The sequence below is a fragment of the Somniosus microcephalus genome, chromosome 14 (genome assembly GCF_052327205.1).
Source record: "Somniosus microcephalus isolate GS21.2 chromosome 14, FLI_Smic_1.0, whole genome shotgun sequence".
NCBI lineage: Eukaryota > Metazoa > Chordata > Chondrichthyes > Squaliformes > Somniosidae > Somniosus > Somniosus microcephalus.
The window spans coordinates 102,166,370-102,187,240 of NC_141000.1; the positions used below are offsets into that span (position 1 = coordinate 102,166,370).

At 46.4% G+C, this 20,871-nt stretch overlaps 1 protein-coding gene across 2 annotated transcripts in view; it reads left to right on the top strand.

The window, feature by feature from the left end:
• Positions 1–799: 799 nt before the first annotated feature.
• LOC147107775 (exosomal polycystin-1-interacting protein-like) overlaps positions 800–20,871 on the top strand; it is a 50,070-nt gene continuing 29,998 nt past the window's right edge. The window contains exon 1 of one of the 2 annotated variants that reach the window (XM_086007076.1): positions 800–945. The gene's annotated coding sequence lies outside the window, so the exon portion shown is untranslated. Of the gene's footprint in view, positions 946–17,931; positions 18,207–20,871 lie in introns of those variants that run through there. The other variant, XM_086007078.1, reaches the window with a different exon arrangement.

The following is a 20,871-nucleotide window of genomic DNA, read 5'->3' on the forward strand; positions in this document are numbered from 1 at the left end:
CACACCACGATCTGATACACCTGGCGATGAAATCGAAGTACCAATTGCATCTACCGCAGAATCGGTGATATTGGAAGCAGATGAACCAAACAACGACATTGATCCCGACTCAACTTTGCCAGAAGAACCTGATACCCCAAAGAGGCGTTATCCAGACAGAATCAGGAAGCCTCCTCAAAGACTGAACTTATAATTGCTTAAATTCAACCAATGTATCTAGCAACCGTAATTGTAATTGTAATTAGTTATCATTTCGTTGTTAAATGAATGTTATGTACTGTTTATCTAAAAGGGGAGGAATTGTTGTGTATGTACCTTTAAAGGAATAACTGGTCTCAGACTGCAGTACCGGCAGTGACCACCCCTGTATAAAAGGCCCTAGCAGGCTTCTGTAGTTTCAGTTTCCAGGTTGTCTCCATCCAGTAAAGACTTGTTATAATCAACTCCTGCAGTCCGTGTCTCAATTATACACGGACATAATACCCCCTGACATTGTTTATTAATTTCAGACATGCTGATATATTTTATTGCTACTGTTCTCTTTATCTTTGTGACTATGTGTTTTGACTGAGTTCAGTTAGTAAAATTGTTATGAGTACTGTAAACTCTGAATGAACTTCAGATGTTTAATAGTCTGAGGCAATGTAAATTAGGAAGTTAGAAGCAGTTAGAATAAATGAAGGATACTTGTCACCCTGCTGTGTTAATAATTAAATTGTGGGCTTTGGACTGCCCTTCTTCTCAAAACTGTAGCTATGGCAACAGCTGGGGGTTATGGCCTCCAGTGAGCATTGAAAAAAGCAAGTCCAAGATCACAAAGCACATTCCATTCACTGCTAGATTTATAAGACTGTCAAAGGGGATAGTTGGTGTGAGGCATGAGATAATATAGTTGAAGAAACTGATTTAGGTTGACTAGATAGAGAAAACTAAACATAACGAAAGGTAAGTGAAGTACATTTTTTTTGTCTGAATCTACTACCTCAAGTTTTATGGTTTGAATGCTTTTATTAGATCGTTTTTTATTACTGTTACTTTTCCTTCATTCGTAATCAACATTTCAGAGTTAAAAATGAGAAAATGCTTTCTTCGAGGAGAAGGCAGAGGGTTTAAGTGGATTCTGTTGCATCTGGATCTAGGAATTACTTCTTAAAACAGTAAATATTATAAGTGTCTGAGTTATTTATGTGTTGTAAGTTACATAACAAATTGTTAAATGTGTGACTGTCATCACGGATTCTAAGTGGGAAATCCTTCTGGGATAATAACATTAGTATAAAGTAAGGGCAAGCAGGTTCCTTCTTGGCTCATTTGTGCTCCAGATTTTGGGAATATTTTCACTCATTGTGGTTATTTGAACACCATGGTGTAGTCCAGATGGCTTGGCTCACCGTGAAGTTGCAATGAGTTATCCTCAGTTCCCGTGTGTGCAACCATTTTATACTGCAGTTAGTGTTCTATATAAAGCAAATTGCGTGTTGCTCAAATGCATCGAGTTATGTTGGCTTGGTCAGCCAACAAGTAAAAAGATTGGTTTTAAGTGAGCGACATGGCATTGCTATTCGATCATCAACAATCCGCCACTTTCTTTATTTATTAATTTCCATCACACTAGTGCTCCTTGTATCCTGTTGTGGATAACATTTGGTTACGGATGGGTTTAGCCGATTACAACTGCAAATTCACGCCAACCTGCAACCTGACCCCATTCCCAAGCATGCATGGGACGCATTCAATAAACTCACTTTCACAGAAATGACTACCAACTTATGGTGAAACTTTGAGAGAGCAGGTCTGAGGTTCACTGACAAAAGTAATTCTTGCCACTTGTTACAATTTTCTCCCTGGAAACAAACTCCTCAACTCCTTGAAGCATCCACGGGAGATCTCGATTTTGATGCCGAATTCCTGAAACTTAAGATGGCAAATTCACTTCGTCTTTTATAAGCCAGCCCACCATTTCAAATTTCCCATGTTTCAGAGAATTGTACCATCAGTTAAAATGGCTCCATAGAACATAAGAAATTTAAATAGTCTGTTTTAATCCTTGCGCATGCTGCCAATGAGTTGCTTTGCCACCGACTCTCTGACTCCGAAGCAAGCTATCAATCTATGAATGCGTAAACCGATTAGGAAATATTTTTCCTGGTGATACTGGTAGGCTGGCTTACTAATAAAGGTTTTGCACAGTTTCCATGCCAGCTTGACAACATTAAGGTCAGCAATCCAACAAATTAGTCCTGGCTGCGACTGAAGGTGCCCAACAGTTTACCACTAGGAGTGGGTGTGGAGCTAGGGGCCAGTATCCACTGAGTGCTCAAATCAAGGCAACGGTCATCCTCTCAAACTGGAGAGTGCATTACACCCCTAATACCAACACTAGGGGTGCAGTCGCTTGCCTTAGGCCAACCAGGTTTAATCGCAGCCGTCACTCCAGTCGATCTGAAAGAACACATGATGAACTGGTTCAACAGGGTACCAGATTAGTTATGAAAACAAAAGATTTAACAAGATATTTCTGCCCTCTGGAAAAATCAGATACAACCCACTCTTAAGTAGCTGTAGATCGCAATCACATTTCTTTACAGTCTCTACTCAAATGTTTGTTTATACATTACTAAATCATCAGTCTGTCTGAGTCACTACATAAACTCCTCTCAGATGTCACCTATGCAATGCTAGGGAGTTTATCAGCAGTGTCATTTCTTGGAAGAGCATGCTTTGCATATGCCATCACTATGGCAACACTGACAATCCATGTCCATGGCACATTTTCAATACAGTTTTTCTCTAAAAATAAGATAAAAATAATACATTTGTAGCACAGGACATGACCAAAACTATACCCTCTCTGTATATAAACACGATAAAGTGTCTTACCAGACCATTGCCATCTGTTTAAGGAATTCAATTTTGTAAAGGCTGATAGAGGTTTTTGACATTAAGCATGTAAAGGTTAAACCACTTTAAAGACTTTGATATTGCTACTGGGGGGTAGTTTGTAGGTATTATTGTAGATTTAATTATATTTGTCTTGCACCAATCACATCAAAATTTAAATTTACAAACTGTCTGGGGAAGCTAGGGTCGAAAGGAATGGGGTTCGAGAAAGAGCTACAAAATTGGATCCCAAATTGTCCTACCTGCACTCCCTCCAAGTACAACTGTCACTGGGAGCACAGAATCTCAAAATTAGCCCTTTTAAGTAAGCATTGTGGCAACTATTGTTGCAGTGAGCTGTCCGTGCCAGCAAAAAGAGAAAACAGATTGATAGGTTACTGATGCAGCAACCTTTCCCCTTGGAGCAGACCACCTGTATCCCAAGCTCCACTGATAGTTCTCTATATAAAAATATAAACTTGGAAATTAGTGCAGCAAAATTGGTTTTGCCGACAAGAATTGTGCACATGGGGGACAGTAAATCCTGATTTCAAGAAACCACTAGCTTCCTGCCCACTCTGTTCTTTATGTTATTTTCCTATCCCTATCGACTGGCAGCAATGCACTCTCTTGCACAGAATGTGAGAGCCTTCTTTCAAGTACAATGCAAATCAGCTGTTAATAGGAAACCAATAAAATTATTGTTTGCTTGCAGCAATTGGCAGTGTACCCAGGCCATTTAAAATAAGCACTAAAGGCCAGCCAGGTTTTGTCCAATTGAGAAAGAATCCCATAAAGCTGCCCATATCATTTAATTTTGTTACCATTCAATTGTAAACTATAGGGATTGCTTTTAGTGCTCCCCTATAACTGGATATAATGCATGGGGATGAGGAAGAACAAAGAAGGCTACCATCTTCAACCATGGCTAATAATGCCCTAACAGCAGCCATAGACAGAAGCAAGGGCCCATGCAACTACTAGGTTCATTATTGAGCATACCACTGATACCACTGGTACCTTAAAGCAGTGCTTCAGTTGTCTTGAATGTCAGGACGTACCTTATAGTGGAGCTCCATCAGGCTCTCCCAGCAATACAAAGAGACCTAACCATGGAGAAGGAAAAGACCAATGCAAGATCAAGGCCAAAGTAGGACACAGACACTGACCAAAAAGGATGTTGCTTCAGAAACACCAGTGAAGCCAAGAAGACTGGTTTTCCAGGAGCTCATCTCAGAATACTCCATTAAGTGTCAGACCTACCTCTTCAAGAAATCCTATTAACCAGATTACACTGAAAATGTGGCTCTATCAACATTCTAAAATACTGTCCTCTGAACATCCTCAACTAACATTAATGGCCATTCTTTGCTGTGCTGCCACCTTCTACAACCCAATTAGCAAGAAAATCTCTGGACCAAGTTAACATACAGTACAAGCAATTTATTAACCTATTTTATGTCATGTGTCAGTGATGGTTGTGTCTTTTCCCATGGTTCTTTGCTTTATTGCTAATGTATCATGTGTAACTTCGAATTCAAGGTACAATAGTTTAGTATTGGACTAGAAGCCTAGAGTAGAGATCCCATCTTAACAAATTGTGAAATCGAATTCAACAATTCTGGTAATTTGTAGGCTGCAAGATTGTTGTAAAAACCCAACTGGTTCTCTAATACCCTTCAAGTCTGACCTCCAGATGATGCCAGTGCACTTTGTGCTTGACTCTTAATGCCCTCTTACGTAGCGAGCAAGTTATTTAATTGTAAAAACACTCACTAAGAAACACAGGGCTAAAGATTCAGGGGTTTAGCGCCATCCGTTACCGCCAAATTCGGGGTAAAAATGGTGACTGCGCGCATGCGGCTTTGTGGGCGCTACATAACAATCCTGAGGTCGTCTGCAACCGCAAAGGCTACCACACACTTAATGTCCAGTTGGTGCGCGACCACGTCCAGCGCTTCCTGATGATCAATGCCCACTATCCTGGCAACAGCCATGATGCCTTCATCCTGCGTAAGTCTGGTGTGTCAGCAATCTTCCAGCCACCACATGAAATTCGAGGGTGGCTGCTCAGAGACAAGCGCTATCCGTTCTGCACCTGGCTGATGACTCCCCTCTGCAACCCCAGCACTCGTGCCTAGCACTCATATAATGAGAATCAAGCTTCCACCAGGAACATTATCGAGCAAACCATTGGGCTACTGAAGCAACGGTTCCGCTGCCTTTACCACTCGGGAGGAGACCTCCAGTACTCGGCAGAGCGGGTGTCCCATTTCGTGGTGGTCTGCTGTGTGCTGCACAACTTGGCCATCATGTGGGCACAGCTCTTGCCACCACGGATTGCGGAACCACATCAGGAGGAGGACGAGGGAGAGGAGGAGGTGGAGGAAGAGGAAGATGAGCAAGAGGAAGAGGAAGGGGAGGAAGGGAGGAGGAAGAGGAAGAAGGGAGGAGGCAGGCAGCCAATCCCCCTTCCAGACGGACTGTCCGTGAATGCCTCATCAGACTCCGATTCCAATGAATGAAACCCCAGATCACCGTTGCTCTCCACATCCCCATCATACCATCCCGCTGTCACGGAATATCACAGCATCCTGCTACACACAAAGCTGAAATGAGATCCACCACAAAAGATTCCAAGCAAAATTAATAAATTTATCAATTTACACATACGATATGAATTAATCACCCTTGTGCAATCCCTTACTGCCTGTCTTTGGATGCCGTTTCCTGATCTAGTGCTTCTACAAAGTGCTCCCCCAGTGGCTGCAGCATGGTTGGTAGAAACATAGAAACAACAAAAACATAGAAGATAGGAGCAGGAGTAGGCCATTCAGCCCTTCGAGCCTGCTCCGCCATTCAATGAGATCATGGCTGATCATCCAAATTCAGTACCCTGTCCCTGCCTTCTCCCCATATCCCTTGATCCCTTTAGCCTCAAGAAATATATCCAACTCTTTCTTGGATATATTTAATGAACTGGCTTCCACCGCCCTCTGTGGCAGAGAGTTCCACAGGTTCACCACTCTCTGGGTGAAGAAATTCCTCCTCATTTCAGTCCTAAATGACTTACCCCTTATCCTTAGACTATGACCCCTGGTTCTGGACTCCCCGGCCATCAGAAACATCCTTCCTGCATCTAGTCTGTCCAGACCTGACAGAATTTTATAGGTTTCGATGAGATCCCCTCTCAATCTTCTAAACTCCAGTGAGTATAAGCCCAATCGACACAATCTCTCCTCATACGTCATTCCTGCCATCCCAGGTATCAGCCTGGTGAATCTTCGCTGCACTCCCTCCATGGCAAGAACGTCCTTCCTCAGGTAAGGTGACCAAAACTGCACACAATAATCAAGGTGCGGTCTCACCAAGGCCCTGTACAACTGTAGCAAGACATCCTTGTTCCTGTACTCGAACCCTCTTGCTACGAAGGCCAACATACCATTTGCCTTCTTAACCGCCTGCTGCACCTGCATGCTTACCTTCAGCGACTGATGCACAATAACACCCAGGTCTCTTTGCACTTCCCCTTCTCCCAATCTATTGCCATTCAGATAATAATCTGCCTTCCTGTTTTTGCCACCAAAGTGGATAACCTCACATTTATCCACATTATAGTGCATTTGCCATGTTTCTGCCCAATCACCCAACCTGTCTAAATCGTACTGGAGTTTCACGACATCCTCCTCACAGCTTACCCTCCCACCCAGCTTTGTGTCGTCTGCAAATTTGGAGATATTACATCCAATTCCCTCGTCCAGATCATTAATATATATTGTGAACAGCTGGGGTCCTAGGACCGATCCTTGCGGTATCCCACTAGTCACTGCCTGCCACTCGGAAAACAACCCGTTTATTCCAACTCTTTGCTTTCTGTCCGCCAACCAGTTCTCTATCCAAGTCAATACCTTGCCCCCAATCCCATGTGCCTTAATTTTGCACGCTAATCTCTTATGTGGGACCTTATCGAAAGCCTTCTGAAAGTCCAAATACACCACATCCACTGGTTCTCCTTTATCTATTTTACCAGTTACATCCTCAAAAAATTCCAGTAGATTAGTCAAGCATGATTTACCTTTTGTAAATCCATGTTGACATTGTTCGATCCTGTCACTGCTTTCCAAGTGCTCTGCTATTACATCTTTTATAATAGACTCTAGCATTTTCCCCACTACCGATGTCAGGCTTACCAGTCTATAATTCCCCGCTTTTTCTCTACCACCTTTTTTGAATAGTGGAGTAACATTAGCTACCCTCCAATCCATGGGTACCGTTCCAGAGTCTATTGAGTTCTGGAAGATGACCAGCAATGCATCTACTATCTCTAGGGCCACTTCTGAATTTCCATGGGGGAGACTTCAGATGGCCTTACAGGATGACCTTGAGCAGCTCAGGCCCTAGAAGGCCGGGCTGTAGACTGTGGTGGGAACAGAGGACAGTAGGGTCCTGCTCCACTGACCCACTGCCATTCCCCGGGGCGGCGCCTCAGCATTCCTAGCAATCTGTTGGAGCACAGGTTGCTGGGCTGCTGCGACACACTGTAAGCCCCAGTCAACAGTCGTAAACCCAGCCACAATGGCAGCAGTCTGAGCTTGGGTGGCCGCAAGCTGAGACTGCAAGAGAGCGCTCTGCACTTCCACTGCAGCACTAAGACGTTGGATCACGTCCCGCCTGTGCAATCACGACATCACCCATCACATGTAGCATCATGTCTGGGTTGACACGGTCTCTTCGGGAGTTTTCCATCATTTCCAGCCTGGAAATCCTGGGCTCCAAGCTCCGCACAAAGCCCCATGCAATGTTGGAGGCAGACTCCTCCATGCTCCTTGACATTGCCAAGTGGCACTCTGGCAATCTTGCCATTGCACCTAGAAATTCGTTGTGCAAACTCATCACCCGTCTTCTGAAGGCCGCCCCATCGATGTCATCATCTAAGTCCTATGCAGCAGGAGTCGCACGCAAACTCGCCCGCCGCTTGCGCGTTCTGCTGCACAGGACTCAGATGAGGACCTCGATGGGGAGGTATTTAGAAGAAGGGTGATGGGCATGCACACGGAGATGATAGATGTAATGGCAAGGGTGCCCGAGTGCCTCTTGGAAATGATAAGGAGCATGGAGGAGTCCGCCTCCAACATTGCACAAGGCTCTGCACACACCATGGAGCCCATTTGCAGTCTGCAAAGGATGGTAGACTCCCAGAGAGACCGTGGTGACCCAGACCTGATGCCGCATGTTATGGGTGATCTGGCAGCTTCCATTGCAGCATAGGCGGAAGTGATGCAACGTCTTAGTGCTGTAATGCAGTCTATGCTTGGTGACATCCAATCTCAGACTGCTCTCATGCAGTCTCAGCTTGATGCCACGCAAGCTCTGACTGCCGCCATCGTGGTTGGGTCTTCCATCGTCGACCGGGGCTTTCACGGTGTCACAGCAGGCCAGCAATCTGTGCTCCAACAGATTGCTAGGGATGCTGAGGTGCTGCCCCGGGGGAGTGGCAGTGGGTCAGTGGAGCAGGAAGCTGCTGTCCTCTCTCAGGATGACAGCACTCCTACTCCCACCACTGCCACTCCGCCATTGCCCTTGTCATCCAGCCAGCCCAGACTGCTGCCGCCCATGCTGAGGTGGTGCAGTCTACAGCCAGGCCTTCCAGGCCCAGGGCTGGTCGAGGGCATCCTACAGGGCCATCTGAAGTCTCCCGCACGGACACTCAGCAGCCTTTCACCAGCCCTGCTGCAGCCACTGGGCCAACACTTCGTAGGAGCACTAGAGTAGGCAAAGGCACAGTAACGTGAGGCACTAAGGATTGCACAGGGGTGAATAGTTAATATTTTTGTTGTAAATATGTGTTCACTGATTTTTGCTAAATGTATTCATTCAGTTACCATTCTTTTGTGGTGTCTGTCATTTCAGCTTTGCGGTGTGAAACGGCTTGCGAGAAGGATGAAATGATGGGGGTGTGGTGAGCAAAGGGGATGTGGGCTTTAATTTATCCTGGTGTGAGGCTGCAGGTCTGTTTGGAGGAGGTGGCAGAGTTCTGTGACCACCTCCTTGGTGAAGCGGAGCCATCTAATACACTGCTCCTCGCTTCATTGAAGGTAGGAGAAGTGTCATAGGGGGAAAAATTCAGTTGGTTTGCGCTTCCCCTTAAGGCGCAAAGGCCGAGGAGCGAGGCGCTACCTCAGAGCGCTGGCGAAGCTCATGTGATGTCAGTCAGCAATGGAACACAGACACAATGGCGCCGGCCAGTTCTTAAAGGGGAGGGTTGATCTTGCTCTCCATCCACATCCTGCTCATTGCAGCCTTGAATCTCGGCCTGGAGAGACCTGTACATCAAATCTGCTGGAAAGAACAATGGAGAGGCCATGGGAAAGAGCTCAGATTGCAGCCCCCACAGTCTCTTCTAAATCGATACAAGGAAGGGCAAATCAAAATGAACCTGCAAAGTGCTGCTCAGTACCCAAAATTTCTTCACACAGCTTTGAATCTCTCCAGAAGTCTCTCTCTCTCTCTCTCTCAGAATGCGTGGTGCAAAAATGTCACCAACAAAAAAAGGCAGGAAGCGGTCGCCTTTAAATAGTGCTCCCCAGTCCCTTCCTGACTGCAAAACGCTCCCCTCAACCTGTTGTTGCTAGCGGCAGGTGGTAAGGCAGGGGGAGCCACTCAATATCCGGTCCGGGGCGCCACCAGGGCGTTGCACACTCGATTGATGTCACGATCTGCCGGCGCAGGAGATCGTGGCGGTAGTGTTTAGCGCCGCCGCAAAATGTCTACTTAATTTCATGAGCGGCGCAAACATCGCCGCGCCTGGGCACTAGTTGCTTTGTGCCCTATTAGCACCCTCTTAAGGCACTAACAGGAGGTGCAAACCAATTGAGTTTTTCCCCCATAGAATTATATAGCACAGAAAGAGGCCCTTCGGCCCATCGTGTCCATGCCGGCCATCAAGCCCTGTCTATTCTAATCTCATTTTCCAACACTTGGTCCGTAGCCTTGTATGCTATGGCGTTTCAAGTGCTCATCTAAATGCTTCTTGAATGTTGTGAGTGTTCCTGCCTCTACCACCCTTTCAGGCAGTGAGTTCCAGATTCCAACCACCCTCTGGGTGAAAAAGTTTTTCCTCAAATCCCCTCTATTCCGAAGTGCTTGCGGAATACTATTGGAGGGTAAGGCCTCCTGCTGAGAGCCCTGATGTCTGTGCACATGTTCCCATCATTCTCGCTGCTTACGCTCCCTCTGCCGTAGATCCTGGAGGGTGAGGTGACATGCAAGTACAGCCCCCATTAATGTTACCAAGTGTAGCAGTTTGATTTTTCTTAGAATAAATAAAGCTACTTTTTAGTTGCCACAACACTTCTGATACAAAATAACCTTGAAAGTACTGAATGAAACTGTTGGACTATGTGAAACTGACAAGAAACCACTGAAACTCCACTAATCTGACAGCTGCGAGTCATGACAGATGATCCCTTTAAATAACGTCCCTGGAGCCGGCTTCCTGTTGCTTCACGCCAGCTCTCGCTGTCGCTGTTTCCTCCAGGCGTTAAGATAGGTGGCGACAATCAATTTCGCCGATCGGGCGGTCAATGAGTGTTGCATGCTCACTGATGTCATAATCCAGTTGGCGCTGAGGCTCCGGCGATAACTGTTACCGGCAGCGCTGCGGGGGAACGGGATTTGGCATGCACCGTCGGATTCACCGCGCCCCGATGCTAAAGCTCTAGAGCCCCGTTAGCGCCATCTGCTGGCACTAACGGGAGGCACTAAGTTACCGAATCTTTCCCCCCAAGCATTTTATCATTTTAATGAGGACTGAGCACGAATTTTGCGTGCTACCTAGACCATTTTGACCTGGTGCAGCTTAACATTGTTGGCCCATGACACTGCCCGTTTTGTGGCCATATCAAATTTTTAGCCCACAATGTGGTCAACAAGGGATGGGCAATAATTTTGGCTTTGCCACTATTGCCCAAATCCCAACAACTGCTAATCTGTGGCTTCTTCTAAGTGATTTCCCAATGGAAGGAGTAAGTGTGAGGACCAAAATGCCCACCGACCTGCTGTGTTTCCAGCATTTTCTGTTTTTATTTCAGATTTTCAACATTTTACTGTATTTCTTTTTCATTTTAAAATGTGATGGCCGGCCGCTCACTTTCAGTGGGAATCATTTGGGATTCAGAGCTCTGTACCTCCTTGTACTGGTTCAGTAATGGTCCTGCAACTGTTCTGCTGTGCCCATCACTGCTGTGGGAGTCTTGTGACCTGGACTGCTCTCTGCCACATGGTTTCCAAAGAGACAGCAGGCACAGGAAGCAAAGAGCAGAAAATCTCTCCAGTGAGCAATCTTAAAGTTGCTGCAATACTGGTGTAGCTACAAGTTACTATCAAATATATAAGACAGAGATTCTTATGGCCTGAAACAGTTTGGATCCATCACATAAGCATCTAAATATATTTTGAATAACCTCTGTATTTTACCCTCCATCCCTTTGGTAGATTATGTCAATCATTTTTCAGTTTTGAGAAAAGATGTTTTTCCTGACATCGATTCTAAATTTACTTTTCACTAATTGTCAGTAATGTCAGTTGGCTCTGCTTTCCAAGTGAACTTTTTTTAATTCATTCATGGTATGTAGGCGTCACTAGCAAAGCCAGTGTTTATTGCCCATCCTTAATTGCCCCTGAGAAGGTGGTGGTGAGCTGCCTTCTTGAACCACTGCAGTCCGTGTGGTGAAGGTGCACCCACTGTGCTGTTAGGTAGCAAGTTCCAGGATTTTGACCCAGCGATGATGAAGGAATGGCGATATATTTCCAAGCCAGAATGGTGTGTGACTTGGAGGGGAACGTGAAGGTGGTGGTGTTCCAATGCGCCTGCTGCCCTTGTCCTTCTAGGTGGTAGAGGTTGTGGTTTTGGGAGGTGTTGTGAAAGAAGCATTGGTGAGTTGCTGCAGTGCACCTTGTAGATGGTACACACTGCAGGCATGGTGCACCGGTGGTGGAGGGAGTGAATGATTAAGGTGGTGGATGGGGTGCCAATCAAGCGAGCTGCTTGGTCCTGGATGGTGTTGAAATTCTTGAGTGTTGTTGGAGCTGCACTCATCCATGCAAGTGGAGAGCATTCCATAAAACTCCTGAGTTGTGCCTTGTATATGGTGGAAAGGCTTTGAGGAGTCAGGAGGTGAGTCACTCGCCGCAGAATACCCAACCTCTGACCTGCATTTGTAGCCACAGATTTATGTGGCTGGTCCAGTTGAGTTTCTGATCAATGGAGACCCCCACCCCCCGCCAAGATGTAGATGGTGGGGGATTCAGCGATGGTAATACCATTGAATATCAAGGGGAGGTGATTAGACTCTCGCTTGTTGGAGGTAGTCATTGCCTGGTACTTGTGTGGCGCGAATGTTACTTGCCACTTATCAGTCCAAGTCTTGCTGCATGTGGGCACGGACTGTTTAATTATCTGAGGAGTTGTGAATGTAACTGAACACTGTGCAATCATCAACGAACATCCCCATTTCTGACCTTATGATGGAAGGAAGGTCATTGATGAAGTTGCTGAAGATGGTTGGGCCTAGGGCACTGCCCTGAGGAACTCCTGCAGTGATGTCCTGGGGCTGAGATGATTGGCGTCCAACAACCACAACCATCTTCCTTTGTGCTAGGTATGACTCCAGCCAGTGGAGAGTTTTCTCCCTGAATCCCATTGATTTCAATTATACTAGGGCTCCTTGATGCCACAATCAGTCAAATGCAGCCTTGATGTCAAGGGCAATCATTCTCACCTCACCTCTGGAATTCAGCTCTTTCGTCCATGTTTGAATCAAGGCCTGGAGCCGAGTGGTCCTGGCAGAACCCAAACTGAGCATCGGCGAGCAGGTACCGCTTGATAGCACTGCCGACGACACCTTCCATCACTTTGCCAATGATTGAGAGTAGACTCGTGGGGCAGTAATTGGCTGGATTGGATTTGTCCTGCTTTTTGTGGACAGGATATACCTGGACAATTTTCCACTTTGCTGGGTAGATGCCAGTGTTGTAGCTGTACTGGAACAGCTTGGCTAGAGGTGCGGCTAGTTCTGGAGCACAAGTCTCCAGCACTACAGCCGCGGAGTTGTTGGGGACCATAGATTTTGCTGTATCCAGTGTGCTCAGCAGTTTCTTGATATCACGTGGAGTGAATCGAATTGGCTGAAGACTGGCTTCTGTGATGGTGGGGACCTCAGGAGGAGGCCGATATGGATCATCCACTCGGCACTTCTGGCTGAAGAGGGTTGCAAACGGTTCAGCCTTGTCTTTTGCACTCATGTGCTGGGCTCCACCATCATTGAGGATGGGGATATTCATGGCGCTTCCTCCTCCCGTTAGTTGTTTAATGGTCCACCACCATTCACAACTGGATGTGGCAGGACTGCAGTTCTTTGATCTGATCCATTCATTGTGGGAGGGATCACTTAGCCCTGTCTATAGCATGCTGCTTCTGTTTTTTAGCATGCATGTAGTCCTGTGTTGCAGCTTCCCCAGGTTGGCCCCTCATTTTTAGGTATGTCTGGTGCTGCTCCCGGCATGCTCTTTTGCATTCCTCATTGAACCAGGGTTGGTCCCCTGGCTTGATGGTAATGGTAGGAGGAGGAATATGCTTGGCCATGTGGTTACAGATTATGGTGGAATATAATTCTGCTGCTGCTAGATCTGTTCTGAATCTAAGTTTTTCCCTCGTGTTGATTCTCTCACCACCTGCCGCAGACCCAACCTGGCAGCAAATTCCTTCAGGATTCGGCCAGCTCGGTTAGTAATGGTGCTACCGAGCCACTCTTGGTGATGGACATTGACGTCCCCCATTGAAGTACATTCTGTGCCCTTGCTACCCTCATTGCTTCTTCCAAGTGGTGTTCAACATGGAGGAGTACTGATTCATCAGCTGAGGGAGGGCGGTAGGTGGTAATCAGCAGGCAGTTTCCTTGCCCATGTTTGACCTGATGCCCTGGGGTCCAGATTCAATGTTGAGGACTCCCAGGGCCACTCCCTCCCGACTGTATATCAGGACATACCCAGGGATGGTGATGGAGGAGTCTGAGACATTGGCTGAAAGGTATGATTCTGTGAGTATGACTATGTCAGGCTGTTGCTTGACTAGTCTGTGGAACAGCTTCCCAATTTTGGCACAAGTCCCCAGATGTTAAACAGGGCTTGGTGTGCCGTTGTCATGTCCAAATCTGGTGTCTAGGTTAATGCTGGGTGGTCCATCCGGTTTTGTTCTTATTACTGTAGTGTTTTGGTACAACTGAGTGGCTTGTTAGGCCATTACAGAGGGCAGTTAAGAATCAACCACACTTTGGCCCCGATTTTCTGGCCGCCGTCGGGCGGCTTTTCATGCGGCCGGGGGCCAAAAATCGGTGAAAAAGCGGGTCGGGACCCCCCCCCCGCCTGATTCCCCGCCCCATCTGACTTTCGGACCGCCGTTTCCACGCGCCCCGCTTCAGTCCCGGCCGCCGCTGGCGGGACTGCTCGTCGGAGCACTAATCACCAATGATCACCTTGTTAAGGAAGATTTTCCAGGGCCGTTGCGACTTTGGGGCTTTCCCCACATGAAACACATCTGCGGGGAACCCCGCCAATGAGAGCTGGCGTGAAAACAGCTGGCTTGCTTGCTTGCAGCAGCAGGTCGCTGAGGGCTGAAGAGATTTAAATAGGCAGCATTTGCAGGCTGCAGGACCTTGTTGATCAAGGCTTGGGGGAACTTTTTGAAGCCTTAGGAGCAGCTGTAGAAAGTTGGAGCCTCACACACTTCTCCAGTGTGAGCCCCTGGGAAGCCCCTCTCACCACCCTAACTCAGCGCCCCCTCAACGGAGGCACCTGCCAGAAGCATGGGAGGCCTTTGGTACCTTCCCTTCCTGGCATTAGAGGATCTCCAACAGCAGAGGCGGCAGCAGCAGAACCAGGAACAGCAGGATGAGCACCAGGAGCACCAGGCTGCTGCTCACTCACCTGAAGCTGCACAGGCCAGAAGGGGCCAGCGCATGGAAGTGGCTTGAGAGCACCTTGCTGCGCTTTAGGGGGCCATGGGGACCTGTTTCTGCACTGGCAGTCCTACTCAGAAGGACTTCCATGAAGATCTGGTTTCTCTGTTCAACAGATGGCCAATGCTCCTCAAGAGATGTCATTCTCTTATGAGCACTCACCATGTTTTCCATACCCTGGCGAGTTATCTCCTCCATGGAGGTTGCCAACCTTTCCATGGTGATGCGTTCATGCGCCAGTGACTCCACAAAGGCTCTGCTCATGGTCGCTATGGACTCCTCCATTCGCTCCACACTCGCAGCGAGACAAAACCTGCCAGAGGCTCCTGCATCTGTGCATGGAGATCCATCACCTCTTCTCTTGCGGATGGACCCAGAGGCAGAGGGTCGACATGCAGCGCAGCTGAGCTGAGCTGGCAGAGTCCTGCGCCCTCCGACGAGGACTCTCCACTGCTGTCCCTGTCTCCAGAATCTGCTGAGGCTCACTTGTGAGCTGTGAAACACCAGGTGACAACACTATTCTATGTCCCGAAGGTCCCCCCGAGGTGTGAGTGTCTGCGCTGGTGCTGGGTGCGCTTACTTCTGCTGACGCTGTGCCCTCAGAGGTTGGAGCTTCCTCTGAGGAGTCTGGCTGCACAGCCTCTTCCTCCTCCACAGTGAGGATGGGGGCTCTGGATGGTACTGTGGGGGAGTAAAGGAAGGAGTTTGAGATATAATGCCAAGGTTCTTCTGGTGACTTCCAGCGAGTTGGCATCTGCTGACACCTGCACCCATGCAGCATTGGTCTCAGTGGGAGGCCTCTTCCTCCCTGACCTAGGGAAGAGGACCTCCCTGTGGGCTCTAACCCCATCCAATAATGCCTGCAGTGAAGCCTCGTCGAATTTGAAGGCAGCTCGTGGTCTGGCACTGGCCACAGCTGCTGCAGGCTCCTCTGCCATCCTGTATGGTTCGTTTGGAAGCCTTCAGAGGATGCAGTGCTTGCTATGGACCTTAAAAGCACCACGAATTATGACATCATACTGTGGGGATTTCTGACTCGAATTGGACAATTAGCAAGGCTTCCCACATGCTGGGAATTAATTGGCCAATTGAGGGAAAATTGCGTGGAGCTGGCTGACACTTTTTTATGTGTGTTAGAAACCCCACATTCGGGGAAACCCAACCATTTCCCACACAAGCTGAAAATCGGGGCCAGTGTGTCTGAAAATCTGTTATGGGTGCACGCCAATGAAGCAATTAACTGACTGCCCCAAAATTTCTTCCTAACCATGCATAGCTGAAAATACAACTTTGTCCTTGTGCAGGGAGTAAATCCAAGGGGCCAAGTGGAAACTCTGGCCAGCAGGTCCAGTTTAAAAGAATTTGTGCACATAAAGGTAAATGATTGCATATGAGGACAAATATTAATCAGGCATTAACAAGTCAATATCATGTACTTGCCAACTTTGCTCAAGGCTGGGAGTGGAAGAAGAGGCAGGCACAAATGAAGTGAATGGAAACCCAGTGTGGAGGCACAGAACAAAAAAACAGCGCCCAGTTCTCTGTTTGATGGATGACTCAATGGACATGCAGCTGCAGGGTACTTTCCACAGAGGACACCAGTGCACAAATCTTGGCAGCAGGTAGTGAGCAAGCTCAATACTGCGCAAAAGGACCTGTAGGACCTAGGAACAGATGGAGAAGAAGATGGCACACTTAATTGGAATCTGGCAACAAAACAATAGCCAACAGTATCAGGTATCTCCTGGATGGCGCAAAGGTTACTTCCAACAAAGGGTTGCCTGCTCTACAAGTACTCCTCACCCATGCCAAGCTGAAAGGATCGAAATGGATGCGGATATAGCCCCAGCTAGAAAAAGGGGTCTCAGGTCAGATTGGCTGCTGGCTCTGATGGCACTCACCCAACAGTGCTCAAGGAAGTGGGAGCTGCGCTCCGGGAGCCCCTTGCTCATATATTCAACAGCTAGCTAGGCTCTGGGATGTTCCCAGGGACTGTAGGGAGGCCCATGTGGTGCCAGTATTTAAGAAGGACAATAATTCAGAAATGGGAAATGACAAGCCTGTTAGTTTGACTTCGGTTATAGGCAAATTTTGAAGCGATCATGAGAGATACACTGTGCACTGACAGAGAATGGGTTAATAGAAAAGTTCAACATAGCTTCTGGGAAAGAAGGTCTTGCCTCATCAACTAGGGTGGCAGTTGTAAGTAGCCTAGAAATTGGATCACACCGTGCCCGTTTTACACGGTCCATATAGATAAAGATTCCTCAATACGCGTTCAAGGCGCGCTTGTGAAACAGGGGTTAGCCACTTTGCATATGCAGATAGGGAGCCAAATGCCTGTCTGAGGCTACCGTTGCAAAATTGGATTGTGTATGCTGCAATCAATCACCTTCAAGAAACTGGGTTTTTTAAAATTCAAATATATCCCTGATGCAAGACATTAGCGATGCACAGGCATCCCTTACACTCAGAGTTGCTAGGGCGCAAATGATGGGAAATGCATTGTATGACATGTTTCCTTCATTTGCAAGGCACTGTAATACATGGGCCTATCACGCACGTGCCGCCAGTTCCAACATAATTTTTGACGGATGCAAAAAGGGGGAGGGACCAAGGTGTAACAAGTTCCCACCCCATTTAGCATCCCTACCCACCCAGATTACACCAGTTTCCTGGCACAATGATGGAGGAAGTTCAAGGCAACAATCATTTAATGATGTCCAGTTGGCATGCAGTTTGTGCATATGTCTGTCACTGTGCATGTGTAGCTTCAACATCTAATCACTCGAGACAAATTTTTCTGCTGGTACAACAGGTGCCACCTTGAAGGCAATATACCAACCTGCAGAAAGGCATACTTGGTCAATTGTAGATTCCCAAGGAGCTCCAACAGGGCCTGTGGACCCACCAACGTGAGCAAAGCACCTCAGGTATAGGAAGCCCACCCTCTTAGGAAACCTCCATTGTTTTGTAACTTCTTGCGGGCAAGAGGCATTTTGAAAAGAGTGGCTATCCTACCCAGGTGGCGGATGTGGCATATCTTAGTGAGCCACCCCTTACTGATGGTAAGAAAAAAAGTCTAAATTAAAGTACAATGCAAAAAAAGCAGAGCAGATGAAGAAATGAAAAAGGAAATGAAAAAAGCCAAGAAAAACACCTACCAATTCACTACGCAGACAGCTTTAAGAAAAACAGGAAGCGATTTCTGCTGCCTCTGCACTGTTACTAACTTCTGTGTGTCTTTTTTTAAGTGTGCAGGCACATGATGGTGCTCAAAGCCGAAACGAGCAGCAAAACCATGTCTGGGAGGTACGGCCACTATTTACGTCTATTTGGTCCTATAATAAGACTTGGTCCATGAAGTATTAAGAGCCTCCTATTCCCACCGCACTGCCTGGGCAGAAACCCCCCGTGCAGCTCATCCACAATACTTTTGTTTCACGAGGGCTCTGTCCTTAAATTTCCTCCTGTCCTTTGCGCCCTGTGTACGAGAGCAGGTTTCCAGTCCCAGAGTTTTGTGTTGTTATGAGTGTGGGGGGGGGGGGGGGAGAGATTCAAAAGTCTGTAATGAAAAAAATCATTAGCTTTAGGACAATTGTGGCTCTGCGCTAGTTACCTCTGCACAACCATGGTATAAGAAGTTATGAACAGACTGGTTTTAGAGATTTATGGTCGGGTGTTCTGGTTTTTGCTTTTTTTTTACTCTCCTCTTTGTTTTCCATTCTCCTCATGCCCATCCAGTCAATCAATCAGGTGACCTGCTTCCAAGCCATTGCCCATGTCACCCTGCAGTCAGTACCTGCCAGGGGGCCCATTCAAACAGAATCATTAACAGGATGTCACACAGTATTAAAAAGGGTCTTTCTAATTAAGATTCAAATAATTTTGTGTTTTGAAAATCTTACTCCAAATTTGAATGGCATAACATAATGCATTATTTCACATGATACACATGCATTTATATTGACTAGTAATCCTAACGAATTTAGATTTCCAATCCAGTTTCTTGTTCATTCCAAATGTTTCACATAAGTTTAAGCAACACCAGACTTTGTGAATGGTTAAACGCCGCAAGAAAATTTTGGCTCAATGACTACATGGAAAATACAGAGGGAAATGAAAGAGGCAACTGTTATTAATAGAACGGCTAAACATAAGACCTCAGAAGCACAAAGGCAGCTCTGCCCCAGCTGTAGTTGTACTGTGATGGACACCCAACCTAATGACCACAAATTTTTAAAAAAACAGCCTTGAATGTTATTCAGTATCATCGGCCCTCGGTGGGTGACTTGGTCAGGCTCCTGACCTGTTCATGGCCAGGCTGCCAGTGCGGAACGGTATGCCAGTAGTCTGCCTCACTCAAGGAAAGAAAACTTGGCAGGACCAATTTCATCCCAGGGAGCAATCTGCCAGCCAGACTATCAGACTAATTCTGACTGAAAGCCAAAGGTGGGTGATAAGAGGCAGCTGTAAAATCCCTAAAGAGTGAAGACATACCTAAAAAGAAATAAACAAATCTGCAAATAAAATATTAATTCGCGAGCCTATTGATGTTCGAGTTTTTGCTTTCTTTTAATTAAATTCTGCAAGGCACTGAGCGCTGCATACTAGGCATTGGTGGAATTTCTTTTCAAAATTCTCCTGCATATTCAGAGGAGGCAATGTTTACAACAATGTTCGAATTAGGCAATTATAACCCATCCAAACTTCTTAAACTGTCCAATGTGACCTTCACATAGAACAAAATACATGCTGCATCGACTCAGGCCTTGAATCATGGCATTTTAATCATTATTTTTTTGCTGAGCAGAATTTAAAAGGCTCTCCCAATGAAAAAAATAGTCGTTGGAGTTCTGCATAGAAGCGAATGAGATTTGCACTTGCTACTGATTGTGTATTCGCAAGACAGGCCTCACACTTATCTACTACAACAACCACATAGTGAAATATCCCAAGGAATTTCACAAGAGATGGAGGAGGTGGGGAAACGGACACCAAGCAGGAGTTGAAGGAGGTTTAGGGAGGTGACAGAAGGCAGGGTTGACAAGATTGGTTTTGCAGTCTTTTGAAAGTGGTTAGAGTTGTGGTAAGGTGGAGGGATATAGAGAGAATATTCCCGAGTACAGAGTTCTGATGGCTGATGGCTCTGCCACCAATGAAGGGAGAATGGAAACTCCCATCCAAGTGAACATACCCTAAATAATCTTAGTCCTTGCAACTGATGCACTTGAAATACGACAATTCACGTCATGACACTCGAAGAGACATGACAATTTTTATTATAATTATAATGACATCATTAATGAAATCAGAGGAACCAACAACTTTTCTGGTTTTGCTTTCAATTAGGAATAAAGATGAGTTCTGAGTTCCTTATAAATGTAAATGCTGTCTGACTCAAAATAAGATACAGTTACTTCATGTTTTCTTTTTATTTGTGATTTTTCCTTTTTAACAGCGGGATTGCTCACCTCTATCCATTCTCTATTCACCAGGGTTAAAACTTTACTGTGATATTCACAATTGGTAAACTTATTTCACCATTGCTTGTTAGAGACTTTCCATTTATCGTTATGGGCTAGATTCAAAAACCAATCTCAGATGGTCTGGGAACCCACTGCACTATGCAGGGCGTAGTTTTAAATTAATCTTTGTAAATGTGTTGGTGCAGTCACACACAATGATACTGTCCCACCACTGGCAATGTCACTTTAGTTCCAAGCCTGTTAAATTATCCAACGATGCTGGCTGTTTAACAAATATTGTCAAATTATTTCAAATTTCCAAAATTTCCATGTCCAATATTTTGAGCTGTGCTGTGTTTTTTTTTGTGTCCTTTGGTTTGAGACAGGGTTCATAAGAGTTAGGGAAAATGATAATTTTAGGGAATTCATTAACCACAGCTAAAGGATGATGAATATATGTGTAAGAATGTGGCTGGAGAAGCAGGCCACGTGCAGGTTTTCTCCTCCGC